The sequence below is a fragment of the Sinocyclocheilus anshuiensis genome, unplaced genomic scaffold (assembly GCF_001515605.1).
Source record: "Sinocyclocheilus anshuiensis isolate Anshui unplaced genomic scaffold, SAMN03320099.WGS_v1.1 scaffold70, whole genome shotgun sequence".
Classification (NCBI taxonomy): domain Eukaryota; kingdom Metazoa; phylum Chordata; class Actinopteri; order Cypriniformes; family Cyprinidae; genus Sinocyclocheilus; species Sinocyclocheilus anshuiensis.
In genome coordinates this window covers 1,874,376-1,885,576 of record NW_015542377.1, presented here as the reverse complement: position 1 = coordinate 1,885,576, position 11,201 = coordinate 1,874,376, and positions in this window count along the sequence as shown.

Below are 11,201 nucleotides of genomic sequence, written 5' to 3'. Positions count from 1 at the left end.
ATTTTGCGGTCAAAAAAGCCACTTTTCTCCACCATGTGCAGTAATATTGATATATTGTTGTTCCTTCTCTGTTAAATTTGAGTTAAAATGTATCTTCTGTCTCGTGTAACACGGGCTTCTCATGCAATCACAGTCTGTGTCCCGCCTCACTAAATCACATCTGACGTGTGGCGTTCGGGTTCTGCTGGTTCACCCCGCCAAAGTCTGTACCCGCACATCCTGCGGGTCAACCTTCAGCTCACATTGTAAATTCAGCTCGCCTCCTTCAAGAATAAAGCTCTGTGAGGCCTGGAGACATTTAGCTTGGCCATGAATACCGGCGTGCTGAGCGCTGGAGAAGAAAGCCTGTGTTGAAACAGGGGCTAAATGCAACTGTAGATGTGCTGAGGCCAAGACACTCGAGACAAGAGGTGAGAAAAAGTGCACGACGCATGACTGAGTAACATAAATATATATAACGTTTTTTTAAGAGTTGTTTTTGTTTGACACGAATATCTCTGTGTCATCTGTACACTGTATTCAGGCTTTATTTGATTTTATTGGATCAGGTTCTGCATACAAAGTGCGTGCCTCTCGTGTTTGGACTGTCTTTTCCCTAGTGCTTCAGTTGGAACTCTACGGACCATTTTACTATAATAGGCTTGAGCACAGAGAACAGAAACACTGCTATTGTTTGTATATGTGTGTTGTAATCAAATCTGAGTTAAAATGACAGAGCTATGAGCGGAGCACCTCTTTTCAAGTGTAAGTGTAGTAGATACCAAGAAGGTTGTTCCTCATGGATAAGCTGTGCTGTTCTTCAATTTTTTTATGCATTTTTTTGTTAGTACATTATAGGTCAATTATAGGCATTGTCAACAGAACACATACCTACAGAATGTACATTAAAAAAAATGTGACATTGTAAATTAAAACAACGATTATTGGAGTACTTCTTACAAGAAAACCATTTCAGTCTTTCTACTAAATGTCATGTTTAACTCAATTGCTATTTGTTGATTCTTTAATTATTTGTTAAATTTACTAACAATTTCTGAGTGAAAATAGTTTCTACGCTAATTTTTCAGTGTGTGAAGTACAGGAATTCAGATGCAGTGTATGAGTGTGTTTCAGATCTGTACAGGGACAAAATTGCTATAAAAAATGTTCGCTAAATCTGACAAAACCTTTTTTTAAAAATGCAAATCTAGTTTGTAAATAAAATAAATGTTTTTCTTAAAGCTGTGAAAAAAAACAGGAAAAACAAATTCAGAGTACAATTAGTATTTACAAGTAAGAAAGTAATTTAATGTGTGTGTGTGTGTGTGTGTGTGTGTGTGTGTGGTGTGTGTGTGTGTGTGTGTGTGTGTGTGTGTGTGTGTGAGACTCTCCTGTGTTGCAGTAGAGTGTTGTATCATTAGTCACCAAAAGCAGTTATTGTGTTTGTGTTATACAGTTTGTTTAGTTGTAGTTTTATCCTTCATCACTTTAGAAAGAAATTTCTCATGAGATATAATTTTTTTTAATATCTCAGTTGTTTCTCTTAAATACCAATGGGACATATCACGTGTCTAGTCTAAAGCATCTAAAAAGGTAATGCCACAAACTTGTCAAAATTATTGAGCTTTGTTACCCATATTAAGTTTTATAGCTCTCTTATACACTGTTATATTGTATATATTTACCGTACATCTCCAAAGGAGCTTTAGGAGAAAAGTCTGAGACAAACTTTATATGTAATATACCTGATTAAGTCTCCTGAGACATAAAAGCGCAACATCCGAGCATGAACATTTTCCTGAGATGTCATACACTGATTCTCCATACAGTTTTCCTCCTCTGCACCTCTATCAGTCACTGTACGTATGCACTTTTAAACAGGTTTTCAAAGTACCAGTTCTTATTTTCCATAAGTCTTGGGTTCCTTTGAAAAATATTTAGCTTTTCTGTCAACAATTGACTTTGAAGGAGTCTGAGAAAAGGCCCTGCTGGAGTCGTTGTTGTCAGCAATGAGGCAGATTTAGGGAGAATTTCTGTAAGCGCTGTGTGGGTTGTCTGCATACCCCTTACCCAGATTCCTCTGAGGACGGCCCAAACGCCATTGTCTCCCGATGCCTTTGGGACCCACTGATTTGAAACAAATGGAGCACATGAATGGAGGTTCTTGTTGTGGGTACGAGTGTGTAATGAGGAAAAAAAAACATGAGAGTTAACAGAGAAAGTTTAGTAGTTGTCAGAATGTTATTTGTATGCTGTATAAATGTGTGAAGCCACATTCTTTTTACTTTGTGCAAAATCCTCTGTGACTAAATTCATCTGTACAGTCTCCAGGGCTACATTGTCTTCACTCTGCTCTGCTTCGCGGCACCCTACCTGGGCTTGTCTTGTTACGTGAACGTGAACGTGAATCTTGCTCCTTGCTTACTCTACTCTTTTTTTTTCTCTTTGATTTTATAAAATAAATTTTCTTTAAAAATCATTAAAGCAGGAATTCCCAAACTTCTAAAAAAAAAAAATTTTTTTTTTGCCAAACCCCTTTGACGTAAACTATTTACTTGAATACCCCCTGAGATTTTAAGTTAATATTTCAATAATTTAACGACACATTTATATGTTCACAGTTCTCGGTTAATGGTCATGCAATTATACAAATAAATATTAAATCTTTTTTAGTAAAAATTTTACTTTGTTTTGATTTTACAATTATTTATCTCAGTTTTACTTTTTTATGATTTAATTAATTATTAGCTTTTTATCAAACTTTTTACAAACCTCCTGTAGTTCCCTCATGAACACCAGTTTGGGAAACCTTGCCTTGTAGGAAAAGTTCATCCAAAAAATAAAATTTTGTTATTTTTTACTCACCCTCATGATATTCAAAAACATATGACCGTTTTCTTCCATGTAACAAAAGTAAACATTTTATCTGTTTTTACTCATTCATTCGCAATGAATTGGAATTGAGGCTTTTAACCTTGAAAAAAGGACACAAACACATTGTAAATGTATCATAAATGTAGTCCATAGTGTATCTTCTATGTGTTTGAAACAGACTGAAATTTAAGAAAGTTGTTATACACTGAAAATCTCTCCTAACATTCCTTGGCTCATTCGTGAAAGCAGTACATTAGCGATGTCCAATTTGTGATTGAATCATTCTTTTGAGTCAAATATTTTCAATAAATTAGTTGACCTGGTTCATAATATCAGTCTGAAAGATTTTTTTCATAAATTGGACAGATTTGCTTCTTAAAGTTCTCAGCTGGCTCACTGATTCCAACAAAGAGGTGAATTATTATCAGTGAATAATGGCTTTGTTTTTCTCACAAAGCTATGATATGACTTCTGAAGAAGTTATATGGACTACATTTATGATACCTTTTTATCCATTTTGAAGCTTCAGTCCCCATTAATTGTAACTGCATGGAAAAGATTGACCAGCACAATCATCAGAATTTCATATTTCTTTCACTGAAGAAAGAAAGTCTCACAGGTTTGGAACAGCATGACGGTGAGTACATGATTACTGAATTTTCTTTTTTTGGGTGAACTGTCCCTTTAAAGTCTTCCTCATCCACTTGCAACGGAGTATTATATCAAAAGCTCCAACATTTCTCGACGTGTCTTGGCCAGGATAAACAATACCACTGTGAACGGTTCTTCTCAGTAGGCGAGCTCTACGAGTTTGGATTGTTAATATGAGCTGGAATTCACTGTAGTCCACCAGATCCCAACGTTTTCTGAACATTTCCTCTACTCAGATGTACGGATGAAAAGAGACCACTAGGTCGTTTTTGTTTTTTCAGAATCTCATAAGTTTCTTGTCATTCAAAAGAAAGGCTACAAGGAAATAGCAGTTGAGTAAATTTTCTTGCACTGGGTTCAGTGATACAACCAATGTTATTCATCACTGACTTCCAATCATACACAAGAGCATGAGCCTGCTGGCGGCTGTTGAGAGGAGATGGATGCGGTATGTTATTGATGGTGACGTTGGAGTTTTTCTTGCAGACGGAACCCCCTGCTCATGTCCATGTGTTTGCCCACTTCAGAGACACACCTTTGGGACCCAGACATGTGCCTGAATCTTTTACTACACAAGCCACCATGGCTAATGTTAACCTTCACCATGGCTAATAACATCATGCTGAGTGTCGTAAGGCTTTTAATAGAGACTCAGAAGCAGAAAGGGGTGATTTGGATTACTGGAGAGTGTTGCATTGAGACCTGAATCCAGGTTAACTTCAGCTTTCTAGAAAATGATTATTTATTCATTAGTGAACCCCAAACATTTTACAGGACTGTTATTCATTTGTATAGTCTATAAACAGTCATGGGGCAAGCTGTAAAACTTAGCGCTGAAGAGGGAAGGTTTAGGAATGCCTGCTATAGAATGCAGTCAAAAATACATTGATGCACACAATGAAATATATGTATGTGTGTATATATATATATATATATATATATATATATATATAAAGCAGTTATAATAGAGATAATGCAAAAAAGATGTTTCATTTTATAAATATTTATCATTTTAATATTTAAATTATATTATTATTATTACTATTTTTATTAGTATTATCATATTAGTATATGTCATCTCAGAGTTAGATAACCATAAAGTATTAAGAATAAATAAGAATTATAATGCACATACTACTACTATGAATATTTATAGCTTGTTGAAGAAAATAATTGTAATATTTCCCATGTGCGTCGAAAGTTGAAAAGCGTGATTTATGGTGTAATATTGGATAACAACATCTGGAAGGAGTTTACTGTGTATTTCAAAGTGATATTACGAAAGTTTGCATGAAATATCAAGTAATGAAGTTAACTAATTTCATGCATGAATTCACACTAAAGTAGAAACATGCACACAACAGCTCAATCTAACACACAGCGGCTCATTCTTTGCTCTTGAATCAAAAATGTAAGAAAATTCAAGTTTCACTTTGAAAGTAAAGTAAAATAGGTTGTAAACTGTTTCATATCAATGCGTATGTTGACGTAAAGGGTTAAATCTGTGCCATAATGTATTTTTTTCCCTTTAAATTAGCAGTATGGCAAAGTTTTAACTTGTCTTGAAAGAGTGAAAACAAGGTCCTACAGTTAAATATCCAACATGGACTGCTAAATATCCAATATTAAACAGAAAGCATCATAATGTATCCCATTCCTATTAAAATGACTTCAGCTTGAGAAGTTTTACTTTACGTTTGTAAAGTGTCATTTGTAAAGTGTTAATTCCAGTTCCCTCAGATGGATTTGGAATGATATCTATTCTTAAGTGACTAAATAAATGAAAATATCATGTTAGGAGTATTAGAATAGATTCAAGACAAGCTAGCACATCTCTGTTTTCACTCTCTCACAAACACAAAGCTGTTGAGCGATTGTGTGCCATGTGAGAGACATTTCAGATGTTTATGTAAGCACTGAACAGGCCCAGCTGCTCACATCTGGATCTGCGGTGATGCTAAGTTAGGACGAGAGAAGAAACAGCTCTGTTCCTCTGCACATTTTAAGCAGTATTCCGACAATAAACAAATCAATTGAAGAGAATAGCTCTTACACCTACAGAGAATTCACCCGTGTCAGAAGTTCTTCCTCAAGGACTGTGGTGCTCTGGCACTACTTGGGTGTGCAAACAAGAGAAATTCCCTAACAAAACAAAGGAACTAAACCTATGAATCCAGGCAGTTTCTCTTTTTATTCTTTATTCTAGTGTGTGGCCTTTAAACGGCTGACCCCAAATGCTATGTATCCATCTTAATTTACAACGTTTTTGCAAATCCATCCTCTGCTATACTGAAAGTGGCTCTATTTATCCAGTGCCCTTCTTCTTCCTCCCATGTTGCCACAGATTTTCCAGCTAGTGACATTCTGCCAAGACAACCGCAGAAGATTATGCACACACTAATGTTTTTCAGGCACCGTAACACGATGCATAATCTACAACAAAACAAAACAGTCGTTCTGAAACAAAGGGGGTCACCTCCAGCTCTGGCTGTATTGTTTTGGATGGATGAGAATAGGGCCAAAGGCAAACATTGATCCTCACTGTCCTACTGAGAGCCTTCCTGAGACCTCCCTGAAACTTCATGGTGCAAGTTCTAAAAGCCTCAGCAAACTGTATGAAATTAACCCTACTGTGGGTAAAAGTCGCGTCTTTATTTTCAGCAATCGCTGGGATAAGATCATATTTACACAATGCCAAATAGGACATTCCAGAATCACACAAGTTCTTAATATCAAATGAAGATCCATTGCTATGCACCTCATTTTTAAACATACTTTTTTTAAATTTTGCTGGTTTTAAAGGGATAGTTCACCCAAAAATGAAAATTACCCCATGATTTACTCACCCTCAAGCCATCTTAGGTGTATATGACTTTCTTCTTTCAGAGGAATACAATCGGAGTAAGATTAAAAATGTATAATGGCCGCGATGCATTTGTGAAGAAAAATATCCATATTTAAAACTTTATAAACCATAATCTCTAGCTTCCGCTAGCTTTACGCTCGTTCACGAGAGAGTGGCGTAGGACATAGGCGTAGCTCTGGTGAGAATATGCTAGTCTCGCTTGCACCAAGTTTTGTTTACAACAAAGGAAAACCAGCCTACTCTTGGCTTATATCGAAAGCCTCCCAACATTTTTCTTTACAAATCCTCGTTTTGTACTTCTAATTCGTGGCTGGTGTTTTGTTTTGCTCTCTCCTCTGTGCTTCCACATCGGTCACTTTTCACCGGAGCTTATTCTACGCCTACGTCCTACGTCATCTGCCGGGACACCACTCTCTCGTGCGTATGACAGTTAGCGGAAGCTAGAGACTATGGTTTATAAAGTTTTAAATATGGATATTTTTCTTACACAAATGCATCACTTTACTTTAGAAGGCCTTTATTATCCCCCCGGAGCATTGTGGAGTACTTTTTGTAATGAATGGATGCACTTTATTTTCCTTAAAAAATAAAGTGTGTGTGCACAAATAGTCGAATATTCAAATATTCGATCTGTAATTATTATTTGAAAAATAAAAACACTATTCGAATTTTACTGTGTGGTGCTTTGCTGGCCATAAATGCAGGGATTCCATGATAAATCCTAAGCATGCAAATCCTATGCATCCCGAGCGAGCCGAGAAGAGAGCTTATCTGATAGCAAAATGATCCTGAAACATAATGCTTCCTTGAGTTTCCTCGAGGGAGAGTGGTTTAAGAACAGAAAACACAAAGCGCTGTAAGAAACTTAGCTTAGCACACTGTTATCTTTGTGTCTCTGGAACATATGTGTCAGCGCGCGTTCTTATTGTTATCAGACTGAGAAGCCAACTTTCATCCGAGCATGTGAATATTAATGTTTTTCTCAACATTAACATGTGAAAAGATATAAACACTACGAACATAGTCTGACTCGAGTGTACAGTGTGTATGCTCTGTACTATAATTGGCATGGCCTGCTTTAATTTTTCCATTTGCTCTGCTTGAGCTTGAATGCTTTTGTTCTTTATATATATATTTTTTTTCACACGTTTTCAACTAAAAGAAAACCTTGAGATATAACTTAATGTTCTTGTAGAACATTGTTGTGTATAATGCCTAATCATAAGCTTGTTCAGAAATGGTGACAAAAACTTTATTAAAAAGCAATGTCTTTCTCTTTAAACGTCATTTAAATAAACGAATAGCCTATTTGAGCCCAAAGATTCAAATAAAATATTTTTGAAAAATGCCCATCCCTAATTCAAAATCTAAACCCCCCATTAACTGCTAATATAAAGCTTGGAAGAGCCAGGACATTTTTTTATATGTATTCATTTGAAAGAAGAAAGTCATAAACACCTAGGATGGCTTCAGGGTGACTAAATCATGGGGTAATTTTCATTTTTGGGTGAACTATACCTTTAAGTCAACCCTGGATCCATTTTTCTGTTTTTTGAAAATCCAATCTATCCAAAGTAAACTTTAAAAATCTCTTTTATAGTATTTCAACTTTTTACTCGCCAAAGAAGCTGGCATGGTGTTAAAACACCAACAAACCAACCACTAAAAGCATCAGCTTTGCATTGACTTTAGTGTCCAAATTGTTTACCTTATGTTTGACTTGACACAATATGTTTCGGCTCTGCAACTGACATATTGTATGGTTTGCCAGCGAGGGAATGACATTGGCGTTTGGACCTCTTGAATTGTATGTATTTTGAACAAGTATGCTTTTGATTATTGAGGACAGTGTGTAATGTAAGCAATGATTTTCATTCACATGCCTTCCAGTTATCTCTGGGTCTTCCTTTGTTCTCTCAAAATATTGTGGCCTGGTTTCAAAAGTCAGAGTGGCACGCTTGCAAAAAAGTCCTTACGGTCTGATTGTTAGGACATGTGAGGAGCCACAGGATACATGTGGGCAACACATGAGGTGAGGAAACGATGCGATGGTTCTGTGAAATCAGGTCATATTAAATGACCGGGCAGCTTCGATCTTTTGTGAAACTTTTACGGCATTATATTAACCGTTCAAGCTGCTTGAGATTGTTTTTCAAAACAAGTATAATTGCCATCACAGCTTAATCGAATGCAGGCCAGATCAGAGGCTGAAACTGTAGGAGTGCACCTACTCTGAGTCTGTGTGCGGCAGAAAGAGTAAAGCACAACCAGAACACTCTGAAACACTAAGTTCTAAGACACCATGAGCCATTTCCCACCAGCATTACAATTAAAAGCAGAGCTCATCAATGGAAGCATCATGGCGTACTTTGTTGACTGAACAAATGTGTTTTGTTTTTTTTATCTGTGCTGGCAGTCAGGACACAGTTTTGCCATGTTTAACATGCTGTTAATGAAAGTGTTTTGTAAATGAAAATGACGAACTCTTCAAAAGAAGCCAGTCTGCAAAAATAATATTCTAAATCAATATTTTTGTGATGTTTTCCATTAAAAAAAAATAAGAAAAAACTGATAAAAATGTATTGTTTTCAGCGAATGTATGCGTTAAACCCAAAAGGTTTTTGTTTCAAGCTTAAATCTAGCAAATTCAGTGAGGTTTATGGTTAAAACTAGTAAAAACCATTGTGCAATGCGGTAAGAAAAAAAAACTTAATTCATGATATTTAATCTGAAAAGAAATCTTAAATATGATGTAATTTTAAAGGATGTTTGTGTATTTTTACTGAAAAATACAAAACTATGGTTAAAGTTTTGCAGTGGATATTTTAAATAGTGATGGCTCATATGTTTTTTTGTCTCAGTTGCTTTTTTTTTCTTGAGCTCTTCAAGCTCTTTCCTTTTCCTTTCTCACTTTCTGATGTATTCATTATTATTGCATAAGCTAAGTATTTTAGTGTGGATATGATCTGAAAGGATGTCTGGTCTTAGCTGCATTATCCATGGAAAAATTGTTTTAGTTCAACCTGCTTTTAATGAAGAATAGCAATTTTCTGTCAATTTCAAGGCTTTTCCTGCATGTTATTTTAGGAAAAAACTACTGTCTGGACCAGATACACAGCAAACTGTGCTAAGCAGCTTGACACAGGAGTGTTGAGAGGAAACAGATACCTAACTTCAGCATGAAACAGAAAAGAAAAGGCATATTATTGTCAGTGAATAAGTCCTTGGGTCTCATTTGTGAGTAAGTGGTGTAATATTTCGTTTTGTGGTTGACTGTGGGGAACTAGTCAATTTCCTCAAGTTAAAATTTTCCAGAAGCCTAGATCACCAAATGGGTTTAGTTATTCATGGATGCCCAACCCCTCTTAATAGGGCTTGCACAAGTACTAATTTTCACTAGTCAATTAGTCATCCATAAAAATAGTTGATTAGTTGGTAGACGTAATTAGTTGGTAGACGATATTGACGTAATTCCGAATATATTTTGCCATAACAGGATACCAAACAGAAATAATCTGTTTAATAATCTGCATATCTTTGGCAAATTGTTCTTTTTTTTAATGCCAATGGAGAAAGACAGACAAACTTAATTCAAGACATTTATTCTTAAAACAAGTCTTAATATGCTATTTTAAATTTATCTTGTTATTGTTTTAAGATATTTTTATTCAAAAACAAAAACACTGATCAAAAAATAACAATGATCATTTTTTCCCGTTGCATTATTCAACTCTTTAAAATCTGTCAAATCTAAATGCTACTGCCCAAATTTCATCAGCTACCACAGTCCATCGTTTTTTTCAAAAACATACATGAAAAGAGGTTGATTTGAACATGCCACAGTTGCCTAATAATCAGTAATGTTTTATGTTGTTTATTTTGTTTGTTGACATGACATGTCAGTCAGAAACAGTAATTGCTACTTTTCACTACGGATAGATATTACTCGACTTTTTTTTACTTGAAAGAAAAACAAAATTACAAGAAAGCCATTATTTTCTGACCCAATTCTCAACAGACCATCGTAAGAGGGGGAGGGGCCTCTCGCTCTTGAATGACGGCCTGAGCAAACAAATGAGAAACCAGAATGTTTGTGTGGTCATTTGTGGGTTTCGCCCTCTATTTGCATGTCATTACTGTCAACCCACAAAGTGTTCATTCATACTTTCACTCGTATGCTGCGCATGGGTGAAGAACACACATATGCTCATAAACACACGCGCAAGCTTAGCATATAGATCTGAACCCAAACACACGTTCAAAAACATAAATAATCACTCACCACGACCTGTCTCAACATAAATAGAAAGACAGCTGTCAGGGCCGGTTAGAATTACCTCTGGAAATGACCGTTGTCAGGATGGTACTCTTGTTAGCAAGTGTCGCAGTGTGCTGAAAGGAAGTTGTGGTTTGATAAGTTGCTCTTGACACATGGATGTTTGCGTTTAGGAAGCATTGTAGATTGACAGTGTGGCACAGAGGAAAAGTTAATGGACACAAATAATTCTATATTTGTGTTTTATGAATCACTTGCCTCTGCCGAGATGTAATATCAGCGCTTAGCCAAGTATCGACGGTCCCATAGCTAGTTGGCTAGCGTCAATGTGTTACATGACTGCTAAAGAAACATTCATCAAACAGGGTGTGCAGTTTTTCCAGCAAATGTATTTCTTGTGGAAATAAATCCCTCTCCTGCACACTGTCATCAGTCCATCCATCAAACGGACAGTGTTGAAAAGCTCTGAAATGGTATTTTGTTTTGCAGCAGTTAAGCAAGACTGGGCAGAGTGAAGGAACAGTATAATGTAGTATTGTGCTTGTCTGTTGAGCG